The following is a 21,073-nucleotide window of genomic DNA, read 5'->3' as shown; positions in this document are numbered from 1 at the left end:
AATTGATTTTGAGATTGCTAGGTATATCTTTCAGTAGAGACAAGATCACATATTTCTATTGGAAATATTATGAAAGGCTAAGATACTGAGAGGGAAGGGGTGAATCAGTAACTTATGAAATTTAATTTTTAATTAGCATCAATCCTTCATGTGAATTTTGATCTAATTGCATGCATGAGAAACGAAAAACATTAAGGCATACACAACACTTTTGAGACACAATTTGGTGACCCAGAAACCTTCCAAATAGAAAATAAAACTAGGGTGGGCATGATACCCACAAGCTTTAGTACTGCAGTTTAAAGTTGTCTAGTTAAGGCTTACAATGATCACTTATGATGATCTACCCTATTAGGAGCAATAAGGACTGCCATGTCCACCTTGCAAAAGGAATTACAAACATACAATAAAGTATGCACTTAGTAAAGAGATTTACACAAGGATGTTAGGTCTACCTTGTTAAAGGATTTGACTGATCCACTTGTTAGGATGAAGCAGTGGTTGATCTCTGATCTACAACTTGGTTTGTTGAATGAGATTCCTCTGAGTGTACAAATCACCTTTCTATGTTAGATAAATCTCTGTTGCTCCTTATACTATTGTCACTTGTGTAATTCTCTCTTCTTCTCTTCTATGATTATTACATTACTTCCATACCATATCATACATTGGATGTGACACAATACATTACATATACACCAATTCAATTTACAAATTACAAAGTTGGCCACAATACAAGTTTACACAAATATTACAAAGTCAACCAAGTGTAGAAGCTTGGGTTCTGAAGAATGACTCAGTGAGGTTTTGATACTTGGCATCCACTATCAATGCTTGACATCATCATGCACTTGATAGACATAGAAGCCTAGTCCATACTAATCACTTCCAAGTAGTCTTGAACACAGTCTGCACTAGTGACTCGGCCAATACTGTGGAACTCGACATATAAATTGAATCATTTTATTTACACTGCATAGCTCGATCAATGCTATCTCTATGAGCTCAAAATAAACTAATTCACTTGGTTAACACTAAATAGTAGTTAACACTAGACTCACATCGCATCAAGTGCGAACTTGGTAAGCACTGCACAACTTGGTTTGCACTAGTAAACTTGGCATACACTGAGATGCTCAGTTTACACTACTAATCATCACCATAGTAGTAACTACTTGACACAAACTGAAATCTATCCAAAGGTCTCGGTAGCAACTATTGAACTTGGTAGTAACTAAATTGTTTGGTCAACACTATTAACTATACAATGTGCTTGGTAAATACTTACAATCTAAATAAATGTGTGTCACTAATAACAAATATGAATAGAATGTCAACAAAATTCATCTTTCGACATGAGGGTAGAAAACACCACAACTTTGACACATTTGAGATCATACACTTTTTTTAATGGTTTGATAAGCCTTACTTAACTAAAATATATTCCATATCATGTGATTTGATTGATAACATAAGTTATATTAAATTTAATCCGATGCTTACACACTTATTACATTTGACTAGGTCAATTCTCTAGCAGGGATAATTCTGTACTTTAAGGTTACCCTACTATCATATTTATACTCAATCTTAGTTAACCACATAGAGCATATTAGAACTAATTCAAAATTTAAACATTTATGATTAGACCAATCATGGCATTAGTGTGTCCTCTAACATAACCTAAATTGTCCAAACAAGTTATTGTGTCAACTCTTGATTCTATAGGACCTTCGAACATTTACATGGTCATTTACTAACTCAAGGACACACTCTAACCAAAACATTAATATATTCTTAGAAAATTGTCAAATACATATTTAATGATAAATGGATCAGATTTGAAAATAATATAATATCATATTTCATATTTAGAAAACATAAATATACAAACTACTCTTTTCCCACTATACAAGCAAAACTTTTATCAAATACTTAACTATTTATCCAAATAGCTTTATAATAAAATGCAATTCAAAACATGATAGAAACAAATAACTATATCTACTAGCCCTATTTTAAAAATTGCTAAGTCATTTAAAACAATGACACTAACAAACTCTACTAAAAATTAACTACTATCCTAACCACAAATCACAATAATATTGACTAACCTATATATAACCTAGCCACTAGCACTTTATCAATTATAGCTCCTAAGAAAATCATAAATTGAAAAGTTAACTAAACATAAATCACTACCCACTAAACACCACTTACCATCCCCAACCTTCTAATCAAAATCTAACTACCCCTTAAACTACATCTAACCCCACCTAACCATGTGCCACTTTCCAAGTGGCCCACTCCACTTGTTCCCCACACATCCCAAGGCTCCTAGGTGCCTCCCAAGGGGACTACATGTTGTCCCAACTTAGAAGTAGATTGCCCATCACAACCTTTTCCAAATGGTATGCCAAGGTCTTGATAGCATGTAAAAAGGTGACGATCTTTTATTGGATTAAAGGTTGGAAGTATATGAAAAGATGTATTGCATTCAAACTGACATGCCTTCCCCTAAGTCAACTATGACAACCCATTCATGCATAACAATGAAGAATGTGAGAAGGCTGCTCCAAGGCCAAGAAGGGTGATAGACCAATGGGAGGATTTGAATTAGAGGCATGAAAGGTAAGTTGCAAGTTGATATTTCTTTTTTTTGTTTAATCTTTAAACATTATTTCCACCAATCAACTACCCCTATGTCAACACACTACCAAAGGAAAAAGGTATGCATGGTATTAAGGTCCAAGACAGAACATTGTTTAAAGTTTTGAATGACTTTATTTGACATCAACAAGGCAAGGAGACATTATGTTTAAAAGTATAGTAGTTGTATCTTAGGATGGGATAGAATAGATATTTCCTTAATTACATTTCACTTTAATTTTATTTCATTTTATAACTAATATTTAAAAATATGTCAAAAGATAATCAAGGGAATCTTTTTAGAATATGCTCTATTCTAAAGGGAATTTAAATTTTCCCATACAAAGGACAAAGAGCAATTTTTCTCTAAGAGAGATTTTTCTTCAAGTCCCTTTTTTTCTAAGTGTTGGATTTTCAAATTTATTTCTTTTTGCCTTTATTTTATTTTTTTAAACAATATACATGGGCTAGCCACTTCTTATTCATTTTATTCAATCACCTAATTCAAGGACTCCCTCAGGGAAGAACCAACGAAGAAAACCTTAGATCATAATCATTTCAAAAATAAGTTTAACAATAAATTTTTATAATAGAATCATTATCCTGAGGATAAGTCTCCCATACATTTGAATTGAAACAACAACTCTGAATTCATGCTTGGCTCCATATCAAGATAGCCACTATGAAATTTGCAAATCACGTCAAGGTAACCATGGAGAAACTAAAACTGACTGGGAGACAAACAAATTTAATATGAAGACACATTCAACCCATTTAATCCCATCCTAGGTTTGCACAATAGGTTCATTATTGAACCAAACTAGGGAGAAGTTGGTTTTTTTTAGGGCAGGTGAAGTCGGTCACAACACCATAATAGAAGCCCCTTTTGAAGCTATAGTTATAAGAACTTTCGTTCTTTCACTTCTTAATTTCCAAAACACAAACATGGTTTGTACGGATGAGTAGGGGCACATATCACCCTACTCTCTCCCTCTCCTCATCAGCAGGAGAGACGCTGCACTGTCCAGAGTCTAATTGAGGCCCTCCTCCTGTACATGGCCACTTCTATTGTATCTAGGGGTAAGTAATGCCAACAAAACCCTTATAGTTTCCCTCATAAATCAAAATGTAAAACATGAAAGAAAACATTTAATAAAATTCATCACAATCTCATCCCTTACATGTTTCATAAAACATACGAACACACACATGCAGAAAACCTACTTAAGCAATGAAAACATAGCATGAAGACATGAATTTGAAAGATTCCTACCTTCACAAATGGTTATGGAAAAAAAAATTTACAAGAGCTATCCTTCTTCCTCCTTCAATCCTGAATTTTACTCTCTAAATGTTGAGATTGGGTGAACACTCTTCCACCCTCAAATCTGCAACTAAATAGGCTCCTAACTCAACCACCTAAAAATTGCTATGACTCCCCACTTGACTAAGGGCTTCTAGAGTCTTTGAACTTAATCTTGTCATTAAGAAAAACTTTATGGTGGAGTATAACCTGTCAAACTCATGGTGAAGCTCCAATTTTCGCACTAAAGCAAAAATGAGATATTTGGATGGTCACAAAAGTCAATGAAAGGGACTAGAGGGGTGAAAACTTCCTCCAACCCATACATATACCTCCTAGGCACTTAGTTTTCATAATTTTTGGCCTCTAGAACTATTTAATGACCTATTAAATTGCTTGAAATATAAGGACTTTCTAAAAGCCCTAGGAATGCAAACTTACCACTAAACCTTGATTAGGGTAATTAATCCTAATTAAGAACTAATTAGTATTAGGTTATTAACCTAGTCCATCTTAGATTATTAGGTTACTCAGCTAACCCTAATTATCATGCTGATATACATATACAGATTACGAGTGTCAAGTGATACTATAAAATCATTGTTTCAAAACATTAAACACTTTACAATTACAAAATGATACACACATTCAAATTATGATACAAATAAAAATGAAACAACAAGGTATGCATCTTTCATTAGACTCAACCCTAGTTTTTACAACCTATACATAGGGTCAAGTTCTGATTCTTCATTAGATTTCTCAACTAATAATTCTACACACTTCACTTCACACATTAGTAGTTTGAGAGAAATCACATGCATATATTTAAAACTTATTTGGATAATCACATTAATTAAACCAGCAACTTTTATTTAAATAACCCTTCCTCATTTCTGTACACATTTAATCATCAGTAATTACATAATCAATATAACATAACTTATTCATTAATTAAGATTAAAATACTAGAATAATCATCATTAGGCATGCACTTACCTATTTGAATGTCTATAACCTAAAAATCTAGGTACCATAATCAACATCATCATCAATAGATGAAACACCTCTTATTATTGTCAGTGCAAATTAATGTTTAAACAATCAAGATAATGTAGTAGTTCTTGAATCATTGAGTATTTAAAAATATGAATGTATCGGCTGATCTCAGTTTCTATTAGGACATCTAAACCATAAAAAATTACTTCATATCCATTCCAATCTCCTATAATGGATTTAACAGAGAAATTTATATTTAATAAGTACATAGAAGGAGGGACCTTACATGTAGCTATCAAATTTTTTTGGGCTCAATACACTGAAATAGAAAGTAATTTGTTCAACTTCATCATTATTATCATATGCAATAACTGCATATACATGACCTGCATTATATAGAAGGATAAGTTAATGGAAAAATTGAAAGTAATCTATTTTAACCAAGTATTCAATTGATAACCTAGTACCTGGTTCAACTAGGTCAGATACATGCTCAAAATTTGTTGATGCTTCAACCTAGTTGAATTGTAGTGTTGTAGGAAGTTGATATGAATCAATTGGATGTAAAGGTCTACAAGACCATTGGTCAACCTACTCTTTTGATTCACATTCATCCCATAAATGATGCATACACAAAGAGAAAAAACATACAAGGTTCTAGTATGAATAGTTAATGACATTGCATTTGAACTTTGAAATGAATGCATCTCACTTGATCCTATAGGTGTACAATAATCTTGCAAATTTTTTAGGTTAGGTTCATGTATCAACCAAAAATATATAGAAACCATAGACTTAGATGTATTACTTGGTCCCATGATAGAATTACACCATTGGACATTTCTTTCAACATTTTCTAATATTGCACCACCTTCATACTTTAATTCCTATCTACTAAGCACTCTTTCCACACATGCTCTAGCACCATCATTTTCTCCCTTTCCATGTCCCGCCTCAATGAAATTCCAAAAATGTTGCACTCCACATGTCACATGCACCCTACTCAACCAATAGAACATCCTTGCATTCTTAAATTGTGTGGTGCAATTGTTTGACCATATAATGTGTTGATTGTATCTTTCATCTCTTTCCCTCAAATTGTCATTGAAAAATCTAAAACATCCTTGCACAAACTCTAATGAATGAGTTTGATCATCATTGATATAGAACTGATACTCTCTTAATACTTTTATGTCATCCTCGGTGCTATCATATGCATAAATAAATGTTGTGTACAAAAATTGACACTTGTATAGAGTTGTTATACATTGGTTGCACTTCATTTTGAGGTTTTTGTGTATATTTTTCAGCGAAGTCAAAAATTGACACAATCATACCCAAGGGAAAAGTGTTCTTACACAGTTCTTGAATTGGTCATCTAACCATCTATCTTTATGTGTATGACCTATGTAATCATAAACTATTTTTTTTGAAATAATTTCATAAAATCAGCTACACATACATCACTTTTCACATATTCACACCTCTTTAATTATTTTCTATATTTAACACCATATATAAGTGACTTGTACTTTCTAAGAGAAACTAGTGTCTTACTAATTCCATGTGTGCTATCTAGATGTAGGCATCTATGAAACTTTTGTAAACCACCACATTGAGGGCAAAATCTTTTCAAACACATGGTCTTATAATAAATGCACCCATCATTGTGTTTACATAGTACACTTGCAATAAATTTTCTTAATGACTTAGGAGGTAATTATAGACCACATTCCTACAATATTTTGTTAGTATGCAAAGTACAACATATAGAATGATAAACATCATAATGAGTAGAAAACTCAACATGAACCCTACAACAACATGTAGTGTGTGTGTGATTTATCGTAACATAGAATGATTTTTTTATCTGAAAAAACCTTTAGCTGATTTTAATTTGAGGAAACCTTTGAAGAAACAATTCTTAATTGTGTTTGAGTCATATCCAAAAAAAAATGCATGTGGCTCAAGGTTTGTTTTTCCAATTCATATTTTGACAACATCTTTTTGGTTTGATGAAGCTCTTGTGTTGTCACGCCAAAATTTTTCTATTAATGTTCCTAGTCCATCAACAATAACTTTATCATTATGTGGGAGTCTACATTGGAATGACCAAAAAGAAGTCTCATCAGAATTCTCAATTTTCTCTCGCCTCACTAAGGCTTTGACTAATGTTGTTCTACTTATCCTTAATGATTTACTCATTTTTCTTACCATACAAGCTTTTGTCATTTCTTGTCCCATTATGGTTGATGTGATGACACGTCAACTTATATTAGCATCTTTAGTATGTTCTTTTGAACCAATGGATTGATATGCATGAAAGAGATTTCTAACAATGCTTCTTTCACTACTATTTTCAGATGTTCTTAACCCCAAAATTCTCATTGTCTCTCTAAATTTCAGATTTTTAACCATTTCAACAACAAGTTGGCATCTTCCACTTTGATTTAAATTTTCAAAATAGTTATTCCAAATCTTTTGAACAATTCTCCTACAATTTTTTTCTGACATTTTATCGTGCATTGGCTTCAAAATTTTCATCAATGTCAATTAGAAACTTTGGGCTTTCTACAAATTATTCTAGGAGATGTTGATGTATGGGTTAATGCAAGAAGTTGGGTCTCACTTTTGGCCAAAAAGTGGAAGTGTTTTTCCTGTTTTCGAAATATTTTGTCAATTGATGCCAAAATTTGAGCCATTTAGAGATCAAATATAAATGGAGTTACCTGACACACCAAAGATTGATGAGAATATTTTTCTTGAATTTTTAAATTAATTTTTAATTGGCTATAAAGGAAAATTTTAAAACCTCTCTTGTACAAACACCATAATTTGATCAAAATTTTACTTTTTTCAATTTATTTTTCTTAAACTTCAAAAGAATTGAATGTAGATTGATGACACATTAATTAATTTAAGAAAAATTATAAAATAAAAAAGCTATTAAAGTTTTAGTGAACGTTGCTATTTTACATTTAAGTACCACCTTTGATTAAAAAATATACAAAAATAGTAAATAAAATCATAACACTATAAAATTTATATTTTTGAAATCAGAAGAGTGAGAGCTCTAATGGGTTTTTGTTTCATAAAAAAATTTGATTAGGAAGACCCTCTAGAGATTATGGCAAGGCATGAATTTGTCAGTTCAATGCCTTAACCAAATCTTGAGAGGCCAAGGCATAGGCTTGGTCTCACCAAGCCTGTCCCAAACCAAAATTCGAGGCAAGAAAAAAAAATCTCGCCTCATGTTGTAAGAAATGGGCACCCATTATTTGAATTTCAAAAAATGGGTACCAAATTTGAAAAGCTAAAAGCAGCATGTAAAATCTGCTGAAAACTTTGAAAAATAAATTTTTAAGAAGCGGATACTCAATTTTTATTTTTAAAAAGCGGGTACCCATTTTTTAAAAATTCAAATTTTTAATTTTTTGAGAAATGGGTACCCATTTTTTGAAAATAAAAAATGGGTACCTGATTTTTAAAAATAATGAGTGCCCATTTTTTAAATTTAGGGTCGAGCACCTGAGCTAAAAACAGGTGCCCATTTCTTAAAATCGAGTACCCATTTCTAAGAGGTCTCATTTTTTGGATTTGACTTCCACGAAATTGTGACCCAACTTTGTGCATTCACTCGTATGCGCATGCTCAATATTTTCATTGCTTACATCATGTGCATTTATCATTTCAACTTGAGATGTCACATTAGGGGCATCAAGTGACATAAGTGTATTCATCATAATCATTTCAACTGGGGTATGTTGAGCATTTTCATTTGTCAAATTAGGTGCATTTGCGACATCAATATCAATAGGTAGATTTTCATCACTTACATTGTAGGAATTTGATGATGTACCCTTACATAATCTCCTCATATGCTCCCTTGTTTTTCCATTGTTGCCTCTCATTTTTCAATTGTTCCTCTTTTGTTCTTTCCCATGATTGTAGATGCAAGTTATGTTACAAACAATAACATGAATAAAATAAATAATAAAATACAAAACTAAATAAATTTGTATGATTATTTTATGTTGAATCACAAGATATTAACATAAAATAGGATGTTGGCACATGAAAAATATAAAATTTAGCATTTCCAAGAACAAAAAACCTTACCCTTGTGTGCCTGGTATAGAAATACATGTGAAACAATAGTAGAATCTAGTGGACCGCATTGAAACATCATAATAATTTTCCTATTGAGTTAACAGAAGAGTCATGTTGAGTGGTAAGAATGAACCTAATCAAAGAAGGAACTTGTTTTGTACAAGGTGCAAACGTGAAGATAAGTGTTGTGATGTGATCATTGATGGTGGAAGTATAAAAAATCTAGTGTCAGAAATGATTTTCATCAAGTTGAATCTAAAGAGACAGAAACACCTATGTCCATATTGTATTGCTTGGGTGCAAGATGACCACAAGGTCATGGTCAATAAGTAGTGCTCTACGAAGTTCAAGATTGGAAGCTACCAAGATGAGGTACTATGTGATATCATACCTATGGACATATCTCATATGTTGTTGGTTAGGCCATGGCAATTTGATAGACATGTTGTACACGATGGGCAAGCAAATACCTACACTCTAAACAAGGATGGAGTGAAACATAAGTTGAAGTTGTTGAAGGAGAAAGAAGAAAAGGTATGTAATGCTACTAGAATATGTTTTTTTGATAGAAAAGAGTTTCTCAAAGGTATGAAGTGTGAGCATGTGTTTTTCTATGATTCCAAAAGATAGTAAAGAAGAAGTAAAGGAGGTACCTGCAGAAGTTGCAGATATGTTGGGAGAGTTTTCTAATATTGTATCAGATAATGTACCTATTGGATTGCCTGCAATGAGGAAGATTAGTCATCAGATGGATTTGGTTTTGGGAGCTTGTTTGCCAAACAAGGCAGTGCACAGAATGACACCAGTAGAAAATGAAGAGTTGAATAGACAAGTTCATGAGTTGTTGTAGAAGGGGTTGATTTGAAAGAGTTTGAGTCCATGTGTTGTACCAGTCATATTAGCACCAAAGAAGAATGGTGAATGAAGGATGTGCATAGATTCTCATGCTATCAACAAGATCACAATCAAATATAGATTTCCATTTCCAAGAATGGATGATATTATGGACTATTTGAGTGGAGCTGAGTATTTCATGAAGATATATTTGAAGAGTGGATACCATAAGATTCATATCAAAGAAGGTGATGAGTGGAAGACTTCTTTTAAGACAAAATAAGGATTGTACAAATGGTTAGTCATGTCTTTTGGGCTAACCAATGCACTGAACACTTTTACAAGGCTTATGAATGAGGTACTAAAGGAGTTTCTACGTAAGTTTGTTATTGTTTACCTAGATGATATTTTGATCTTTAGTAAGACATTGGAGGAGCATTTAATCCATATTTGCAAGGTGTTTGATAAGTTGAGGGAAGAAAAGTTGTTGATAAACTTGAAGAAGTGCAATTTTGTAACGAAGCAGTTGGTGTACCTAGGATTTTTAGTCTCAGTAGAAGATTTGAAAATGGACCCAGAGAAAGTGAAGACTATTCTTGAATGGCCTACCCTAAGGAGTGCAATAGAGGTAAGATCTTTTCATGGACTAGCTAGTTTTTATAGAAAGTTCATAAGAGGTTTTAGTAGTATTTGTTGACCCCTGATTGAAACAATGAGAGGGGATAAGAAACAATTTAAGTGGACTGTAGGGGTAAATAAAAATATTAATCTATTGAAATAGAAAGTTACTGAGTAGCCTGTTTTAGCACTTCTTGATTTTTACAAGGTGTTTCAAGTAAACTATGATGCTAGTGGTACTACAATAGGAGTTGTTATGAGCCAAGAAGATGGACCTGTTGCTTACTTTAGTGAGAAATTGGATGATGCCAAAAAAAAATTCTATTTATGATCAAGAATTTTATGCTATAGTTCAAGCATTGAAGAAGTGGAGACACCATCTTCTTCCTAAGGAGTTTCTTTTGCATATTGATCATCAAGCTTTGCAATATTTAAATAGTCAATGAAAATTACACCAAAGGCATTTGAAGTGGGTTGAGTTATTGCAGAGTTATACATTTTTTTTGGACCACAAGAGTGGAAAATCTAATAGAGTTGCAATAGCTCTTAGTAGAAGACAACTTTTGCTAATAGAAATGCAAATAGAGGTGGTTGGGTTCAAGGAACTCAGTACTTTGTATCCAAATGATCATCATTTTGGTGAAGCATGGAAGGCTTGTATAGAACCTATTACACTTGACAAGACAAAGTGGTTGGATTTCATGATACAGGATAATATGTTGTTCAAAGGAAGCTAGTAGTGCATTCCTAGAAGTTCAATGAGAGAGAATCTCATTAATGAGAAGCGTAGTGGAGGATTGGCTGGATATTTTAGCAGAGATAAAACCATATCTTTGGTTGTTGAGAATTATTACTGACTATAGTTGTAGCAAGATGTGAAGAAGTTTGTATAGAGTTGCAAAGTATGTCAAATGGTGAAAGGAGTGAAGCAAAATACAGGGTTATATCAGTCATTACCCAAAGAAGCCTTGCGAGGATGTCAGCATGGATTTTGTTCTTGGATTGCCAGGGACTTAGCGTGGGCATGATTCTATTTTTGTGGTGGTTGACAGGTTTTCAAAGATGGCATATTTTATTCCTTACAAGAAGACTAGTGATGTTGTTCATGTAGTAGAGTTATTTTTCCAAGAAGTGGTGAGACTAAATGGTCTGCCAAAATGTATAGTTTCAGATCAAGATACCAAATTTGTTGGGCATTTCTGGTGTACATTGTAGAAGAAGTTGAAGATAGATTTGAAGTTTAGTTCAGCACATCATCCATAGACTGATGGATAGACAAAAGTTGTGAATCATAGTTTGGGAAACTTGTTGAGATACTTAGTTGGAGATAAACCAAAAGGATGAGATATGATTTTACCACAAGAGGAATTTTCATATCATAATTTTGTCAATAAGAGTATTGGTAAGTCACCATTCCAGATTGTATATGGGAGTAATCTTATAAATGCTTTTGAATTAATGAAGTTGATTAAAGGAGAGATAAATAGTGTTGAAGCAAAAGATTCTGCTAAACATTTGAAGAATATGAATGAGGAGGTGAGGAAACACATCATAAAGATGAATACAAATTAAAAGGCTAAGGAAAATGTGAAAAGGAGGTATAAGGAATTTCATAGTGGAGATAAAGTCATGGTTCATTTGAGAAAGGAGCATTTTCCAATGGGTACATATAATAAGCTGAAGATGAAGAAGTTTGGACAGTGCAAGATACTAAAAAGGCATGATTCTAAAAATGTGTATGAAGTGGAGTTGTCTACTAAATTGAATATTTCACCTATATTCAAAATTTTAAATTTGACAGAGTATATGAAGGAGGTGATGGAGATGAAGTTGCAGAAGCGTAGTGAGTATCCCAACAATTAGTTTGGCTACAAAGGAGATTGAAGAGATACTAGATAGTCATGTTGGCAAAATTACGAGGAACAAAACTTATGAGGAATATCTGGTCAAAGGGAAAGGGAGGCCAGTTGAGGATTCATCATGGCTAGCAAAGGAGGAGGTTAGGTATCTTGGTTTTCCTTTGAACACCTGAGACATGACGAGGTCACTTCTCAAATTACCCTAGGTGTTTGATATAGGAGCATCCTAGGTGTAAGAGTAATCTTGCATCACCCAAAAAATATTTTATTTTCAGTCTTTTTCTATTTTAATAAGGACTAGTAGATAGGGTGGTTACTATTTATGGAAACTTGCTATTTTTTAGGAAGTTTGTCATATGAGCTTGAAATGTTCTCATTTTCTACATGAAGGTTCATTTTAGAGTTGTAAGCCTACCATAAAAATCTCATTGATCCAGCTTAAGTATCAGAGAAGTTATTATGGATTTTCAATGGAAAATTTGTAGAAAAATCTTTAGGCTCACTATTGGAGGCCTTAGAGTGTTTAGATGAGGTCCAAAAACTTCATAGAAGGGCGCTTGCACAATTTGAAGTCTATAGATCAGGAGTTGACGTTTCCAAAAAATGGTTATAATAGCCAATCAGAGCAACAGTTCAAGAGTTATGGCCTTCTGAAGTTGGACTATTCGAAATATCTAAAATAATTGTCAAAGATGTATTTGGTTGACTCTATATGTATTGTTAGGGTCTGTTGGCCCTAGGTATTAAGTTTCATTGTCTAGAACCTTCTCAGGTAGCATAAAATTGCCTATTTAAGAAAGGCCTGAACATTGTCTAGGACAACTTTGGGTGATGGTTCGTAGCTTGTCTATAGATTATTGTAATGAAGGTGCCGATGTGAGTTAGTATATTATACTTGTGAATTATGTAATACCACATTTGCAGCAGAAATAAGAAGTCCACATTTTGTTCTCACATTTTATTTTGTTTCTTTGTTTCTATTATGAGTTTATGGTATTAAGGGGAGCACCATTCATCAATGGGATGTGAGAGAGAGAGAGAGAGAGAGAGAGAGAGAGAGAGATTAGGGGATAGAATTAGAGAGGGAGAGAGAGATGTAGGATGGAGAAAGGATTAGGGGATAGGAGAAAGAGAGAGAGGGGGGGGGGGAGAGAGAGAGAGAGAGATTAGGGGATATGATAGAAAGAATGTGAGAGAGATGGAGAGAGATGGAGAGAGAGAGAGAGAGAGAGAGAGAGAGAGAGAGAGAAGGGGATAGGAGAAAGAGAGGGAGGGTATGAGAGAGAGAGAGAGAGAGAGAGAGAGAGAGAGAGAGAGAGAAGGGGATAGGAGAAAGAGAGGGAGGGTATGAGAGAGAGAGAGAGAGAGAGAGAGGATGGGATGGAGAGAAGAATTAGATGATATGATAGAAAGAGTGAGAGAGAGAGAGAGATTAAGGGAGATTAGGGGATATGATATAAAGAGTGAGAGAGGTGGAGAGAATGAGTGGGAGAGAAGGGGATAGGAGAAAGAGAGAGAAGGGATATGAGAGAAAGAGATTAGGGGATATGATAGAAATAGAGAGAGAGAGAGAGAGAGAGAGAGAGAGAGAGAGAGAGAGAGAGATTAGGGATATGAGAGTGAGAGAGAGAGGGGGGGAGGATAGGACAAAGAGAGAATGAGAGATAGAGAGGGGATGGGAAGGAGAGAAGAATTAGAGGATATGAGAGAGAGAGAGAGAGAGAGAGAGAGAGAGAGAGGGGTATAGGAGAAAGAGAGAGGGGGATAGAGAGAGAGAGAGAGAGAGAGAGAGAGAGAGAGAGAGATTAGGGGATATGATAGAAATAATGATAGAGAGAGATGGAGAGAATGTGAGCAAGAGAGAGAGAGAGAGAGAGAGAGAGAGAGAGAGAGAGAGAGAGAAGATGGGATGGAGAGAAGAATTAGAGGATATGATATATATATGTAGAGAGAGAGAAGGGGATAGGAGAGAGAGAGAGAGAGAGAGAGAGAGAGAGAGAGAGGGAGAGGGAGAGGGAGAGGGAGAGGGAGAGGGAGAGATTAGGGGATATGATATAAAGAGTAAGAGAGGGAAGGGGATAGGAGAAAGAGAGATGGGGATAGGATAAAAAGAAAAAATGAGACAGAGGGAGTGATGGAGAGAGAGAGAGAGAGAGAGAGAGAGAGAGAGAGAGAGAGAGAATGGGACAGAGATAAGGATTGGGGAATATGGTAGACACTTGTTTAGTATAATACATAACCCAATATCTCTCTCTCATACAATCTAACCTTATGTAGTAGTAATACAAAACTCAATCGGGTTTTGAATGCATTTTTTTCATAACCTAATCGAGTTATTTGAATTCAAAAAAATTGATCGGGTTATGGCTTGGTGATAGCCTAAAAAAATGACCCAAAGGCTTGGGAGACTATTTTCCCTCCATTGCTTTTTCCTTTAGACGTTTTTCATCTTCTAAGATGAATTATCGTCTTTGTCTTCATCAAGTATGCTAATGCTAAAGTGGGTATCTCTAAAATCACCACCATAATCTTACACGTCTTCTTAGCTTTCTAACCATGTAATTTTTTCTTTTTTTGGACAACATTAACATTGTAAACTTTAATTACTTTTACCAATGTCTTGACATTCCTCACAGACAAATGTCTACCACTTTTTTAATAACTTTTGATATACTTAACCAAATTCAAAATATACATATTATTGTTCTACACTTGATTATATACACTTTAAAAAAAAAAATCATTTTCAATTATTTTGGTGCAAGTTATGCTTAGCACACGAACAGGTACCAAAATTTCAAGATGTAGTCTATTCAATAATTCATAACAAAATAAATATTCATTGTAAAATTACAAAAAAATACACAACTTATAGATATGACTCTTAACTATAATCCTACCAAAGGGGTATTCAAAATACTAAATATAACTATGTCTTTTGTGCTACACATGAAAACAGCTATGTTATATTTTTTTAAAAATCAGGAACTATTTTTCATGTGCATGGGTTTTGACCCACCTAATCTTATCCATTTTGTAAAAACTCTAGTAGTTTAGAAAGTGTATTTAGAGTACTACAATTTATATGTTTTACACATCTTGTTATTTTTAATGGATGACCCTCAAATGTCTCATCCAAGTTCAGGTTTACCTAATTTCAAGAAAAAGGTGTCCACTTATACCCCCTTTTTGTACACCATCTTGGTGCACTTACCCATAAACCAAAATTACTATTTTAAATATATCATTCTTTGTTGAATATAAAATGTAAAACATATAAAGCATTCAACACATATTTGACACTAGCATTTTTATATGGAAACCCAATTTGGGAAAAACTACCAGCAACATGTCACCAATTTTTCACTCTTTCGAAGTGAGCTTTGTTAGGAGTCAACCATGTTAAAGGTTACAATACACACTATTAAATGTGACCTGGTTGCAGGATTTAATCACCTTGTTAAGATTGGCCTTGTTTTAGGAGTCTAACATTCCATATAGAATGTTACCTTGTGAAAGGATTTTCACAGACTGTTAAGTCCTACAAATGACTGTTAGGTCAACTTCTATTAAATGATTGCAATATAAACTATTTACAATGATTACAAAGAAAATAGTAGGGTTTCGATCTGTATGATTACAACTCACTTTGCAAGTTCAGATCTTTGTTCAGTTCAGGTATTGACTCATTGATAAGCTCTCCACTGTCATCTATGTTCTTGATTCGCTTGACAACCCTTCAATAAATTAGTCTTCCCTCTTTAATAACACTTAAGCCTTCTTCCTTAGATTTCACTTATCAATATTAGCAACATCTATATAAGCAATCTCCTTTAGCTTCGCATTCACTCTCACTGTGTATCTCTGATCCAGCTTCTTCTGTATGCCTATTTTCACATACACAATTGCATACATACTTCATTCAATTCTACAACTCTTTAAATAGGAAATTCTCGCTTTAACATTTTTTGTGATCACTGTAGATCTTAGGGTTTACGATGAGGTTCAAAATGATTCATTATATATGTCCATCTTCTTGATCTTCCTCTAGAAACCTCTCTAGAATATGTATGTTAGGCCTTTACCTAATCCTCGTCGTGATTTTAATGATCTAACTCATCAATCTTATCTTCAACATGGTTTACATCTCCAAAGAAATCAACTAATTCAGTTGGGAATCACAATTTCCTCAAATTCATCTTCACTAGTGTTACTTAGAAATCATTAAATTCTGACACTCGGTCATCACTTAACACTCAAGTGTTGTGAAACTTTCTAGCTCGGCATCGACTAGCTTTCTCGGTCGATATTGATCCTCATTCAATACTAGATTTGCTCAGCATGTACTATGGCTCGATTGACACTAGCATCATTGGACATTCCTTAACCATTTACTCTATTGCTCAACTTGGCTTAACTTTCTTGACATAAACAATTACTTTGTCTCATCAAAGTCTAACTAATCAAATGTCCATTGTAGCTTCCTTTTCATAACTCATCCTTTCATCTAAGTGCTATTGTTATGAGCAATTTCTCAAATCCTCTTCATCAATCAAATATATATGACATTTAGATTAGGTAGCATTGTCTTATCAATAGATTTGACATCAATGACAAAACAACAATTGTTCCAATTGTAAGTTTCCAATAGTTATCTATTCTTTTGCACATAGATTTTAAGTGCTTATTTAGTTCAAATCTATTATGGGTTGTGGAAATGGTAATATTTTTGGTTACAAGTTTCCTTATAGTTTTTTGTATTTTATAATTTTGTGTCAACCTTTCAATAAGAAATTAACCTTTTGATTCCTATATAAAATATACATTTGATCATTCACAAGGTCTACATTTTGTAAGAAAGAGTTAAGATCCCAATTCACTCTAGAGAAACCATAAATATAGCAATAGACTTCAAGTAATTTACGCTCAAGTATATACTCATGTTTTACATTTATGATTATCATGTCATTTATTACATTGACACCTACAAGAATTCCAAAGAGCATTAAATCACCACCTTTATGTGGAACTCTTTTAGAGGTTTTCATACCTATGATAATATTCTTATTTCAATATTTGATCATTAGTTTTTCCTTTGTCCTTACAAGGGCATGCACACTATCAGTACTCTTTTATGTTGTGGAGATGTGAACACTAACATGGGGTTTGACTTAGGAAAGCCCCTATACAACACAAGTATTTGCCTTTGTTTTCAATGTGTGAGAATTCATATTCATTTACAAGATGACTAGAAGTAGATAAAGAAGACAATGGTAGACAATCCTAGACTTCGAACAAGCCAAAAACCTTGGATTGATTCAATGAGTGTTGCTATATGTCACTTTGAGCTTGGTTTCTTGGATAGAATATTTGGAGCCTCCTAACTATATTCTTGCTCACCTTCTTTAATTTTGGACATCTTAAGACCAAGAACCTAACACTCTTTAACACTTTCTTCTCAATCTTAACACCAAATTCCTCTCTATATTTCCTTTCTAGATCTATATCTTCTTTTGCAATTTTTTTTTTTTTTTTTTTGTTATGTCAATCATGTTTAATCAAGTCTTCTTTACCTAGTTACTACAAATACTTAATCAAATATATTCACATACAATAAACAACAAGGGAGAATCCAAGATAGCTTGGTTCATTGTTTTCATAGTAGCAAAACCCATTTATTACCCAAAAATTGTAAAAGAGAAGGTATTTATCCTAAGTTACGAAACATATTAGTCTAGGATAGCTTTTCCCATATTTCAATTATGTTCTAAAATAATACCAAGATATGTTAATTATTGGCATGGACCATTTTATTTTGGTACATTATTTCAATAAATAATCTCAAGGGTCCAATATATTAAACGCTACCATCAACAAATATATATTCCCTCTTACACATTTCTATCTTTTACTAAATGCACCTTTCAAATTTTCATTCCCATCAAATGCATATATAGAAATATTATTCAAATTATTGGAAATATAGCATGTCAAACATACCATGAACATACAATTAAGGAAATGGAAGTGAAAGGAAATTATGTCATCCATAATCTAAATTTATAGTTGGTAGTTGATAATATTAACGAGTACAATTTAAACTTATAGTTGGCAATGTTGTGGTAGACAGAAAACTAGAAGCGCTATATAGTATCTTATTAATAATTTTATGATAGATAACATAGCAGAAATAATATAATATCTTGTAAACCTAAAGGTTCTAGAAGGTAAGAGCCACTATAGAACAATATGTATTTATTGTTTTATCATCCAATGAACAAATTGTTGATAATTAGTGAACGTATACTTGATTGGTTAATATTTAGCCATTCAGCCATGTAGCATCATTTCATTAGCTAGCACTGTTAGAATAAGATTGAAGCATATAAGATATACGAATATATGAATGAGTGAATTTTAAAAATATTTGACTAATGGAAAAGAAAAAATTGTTATCTCGATCGATAAAACTTACATAATTGATATTATGATTTTAAGCATTCATCGTAAAAATGACCACTTATTTGACAAAGTTATTTTTAAGATGTTAGGTTCATGTTTAGATATGAAACAAGTAAATTGCTTTGATAGAAAAATATATTAAAGTTGCAACACAATCTTATCATACACATAACAATTGATTTTACATATAGACCAATCAATATGCAACTATTTTATATAAAAACTTTATACTAACATATGTTATCATATACATCTCATACAGAAAGTGTTTAGTTTACATCATATCAAAATATTGACAGTATCTATCTACCACCTATCCATATTAAATATATTTCATGTACATTAAAAAATAATTATCATGAAAATATGGAATCTCTCTTTTTGTTGGTAGTAGGTCCTACCATGGCCAACTTTTATGCCAATGGTAGGAGCTTGTGAACACTGTGGGGCCTCTTCATAGCAGAAAATGTGTCAATGACATGCCTTATCAAGGGGACAGCTTTTCTTTTTAGTGTTAAGTGTCATTATAAAAGGGGGTTTTAATTTACTGGATAGCTTCCAGTCTTGGAAGCATGAGGAAATTGATTCCAAGTGTTGGGACTCCAGAATAAAATAAAATAAAATAATTAAAAAGTTGTAAAAATTTCCACATATTGATAGATCGGAATTGTGCAAAGTTTATTATTATCAATTAATTTAATGACTATTTTGTCTAAAAAATTATCATGTTTCAAAAATTAACTTCAGCTTTAAAAAAAGTGTAATATCAATAAAATGATGAACAACAAGAGACACAAAGTGTCATAGTTCCTACCATACATGTCATGATTATAGTATTGTAGAGTATGGCAATAAAGGGTTGAGATGGAGAAATAAAAAAATTTAATTTTAAAGAATGCAAGATGTATTAGAACAACATTCTTTATATCGTTTGATGTTTTAGAGGTTGCACTATCTTTAAATTGTATTAAAATTAATTATAATTGTACATAGAACTCAAGAACTAAAGACAATGGAGAAACATAGACAATTACATTTTGCATTAATGTTCGTAGTTGAATTCAAGTAGATAAGTTATAGCTCTTACCAAGTCTCTGTGTCATTAGAATTTTAACATCAACACCTTTACAAAAAAAAGTTACAAGAAGCTCTAAAATTGGTTAAGAGGACTAGACAATAAATGATATTGTATGGTGTGCTCAACATAATACGAAGTTTACTTTTCATATTGTAATGAATTTGGTGTTAGGAATGCTTTTGTAAAATAACTAAACAACAAAAGTATTGATTTTTTTAATTATAAAATTAAAAAATGGGTCATACTTTTGGTCTACTTTGAAATTTATCACAATCAATTGTTGTTTCTTAAAACAAGCTATTATACTCTATACATATACAGAGAGAAGAAATTTAGAGCATTATAAATGTCTAATGACACGATTTAATTTAAAAAAATGAGTAAATCAAACTCTATAGTAGAAAACTCAAAAGTGTATAAGAATTTTAGAACAAAGTGGAATTCTTTAACTACAAGAGTTTTGAGACTGGAAAGCATCTTCATAAGCACTCAAGAAATGTTGTTCAATTTCACTAAATAAATCATGCATACATTACAAGGCAACACATTTTATGCATTATTGGTTTTTCCATGAGAAGTCTTGAGATAATAAATAAAATTTCTACAATATTAGTTTGAATGCAATTATATACTTGTTATAAATGTGTTGTAATGTGTCGTGAACAAATTGATCGTTGAGATCTTGTGCAAGGTTAAACAATACCAACCAAAACCCTAACAAAAGCATAAGCATGTTATAACTAAATTATACATATAGAAAAGACATCCACAATTTAAATTCTTTATTCTGTGTCTTGGAGTTTGCAATACAATGAATTTTATTTTATTTTTAGCATGTTTGCAATGTAAGCAATTAGAAACCAATTGTTTATCTTAAAAGAATGAATTATATGATTAAAAAACTAGAAAAAATGAAAATTAAGAAACAAAAATAATTTTTTAAAAATATTCAACATCAAATAATCCTTTGTTTAAAAAAAAAAACTACAATTAATTGTCATCTTTATACACTTTTAATTTATTTTTAAAAAAATTAATCAACAACTCGACAATAAAAAATGATATAATATAATAATAAAATTTAAACAAAAACAATAACTACCATTTTAAAATTATTTGTAATATTATTTAGTTTCTAGTTTTTAAAATTCTTTGTTATAT

This window comes from Cupressus sempervirens, chromosome 8, assembly GCF_028749045.1.
Source record: "Cupressus sempervirens isolate cs-2001-9-10 chromosome 8, ASM2874904v1, whole genome shotgun sequence".
NCBI classification, from domain to species: Eukaryota; Viridiplantae; Streptophyta; class Pinopsida; order Cupressales; family Cupressaceae; genus Cupressus; species Cupressus sempervirens.
This window is presented reverse-complemented; position numbering follows the sequence as displayed.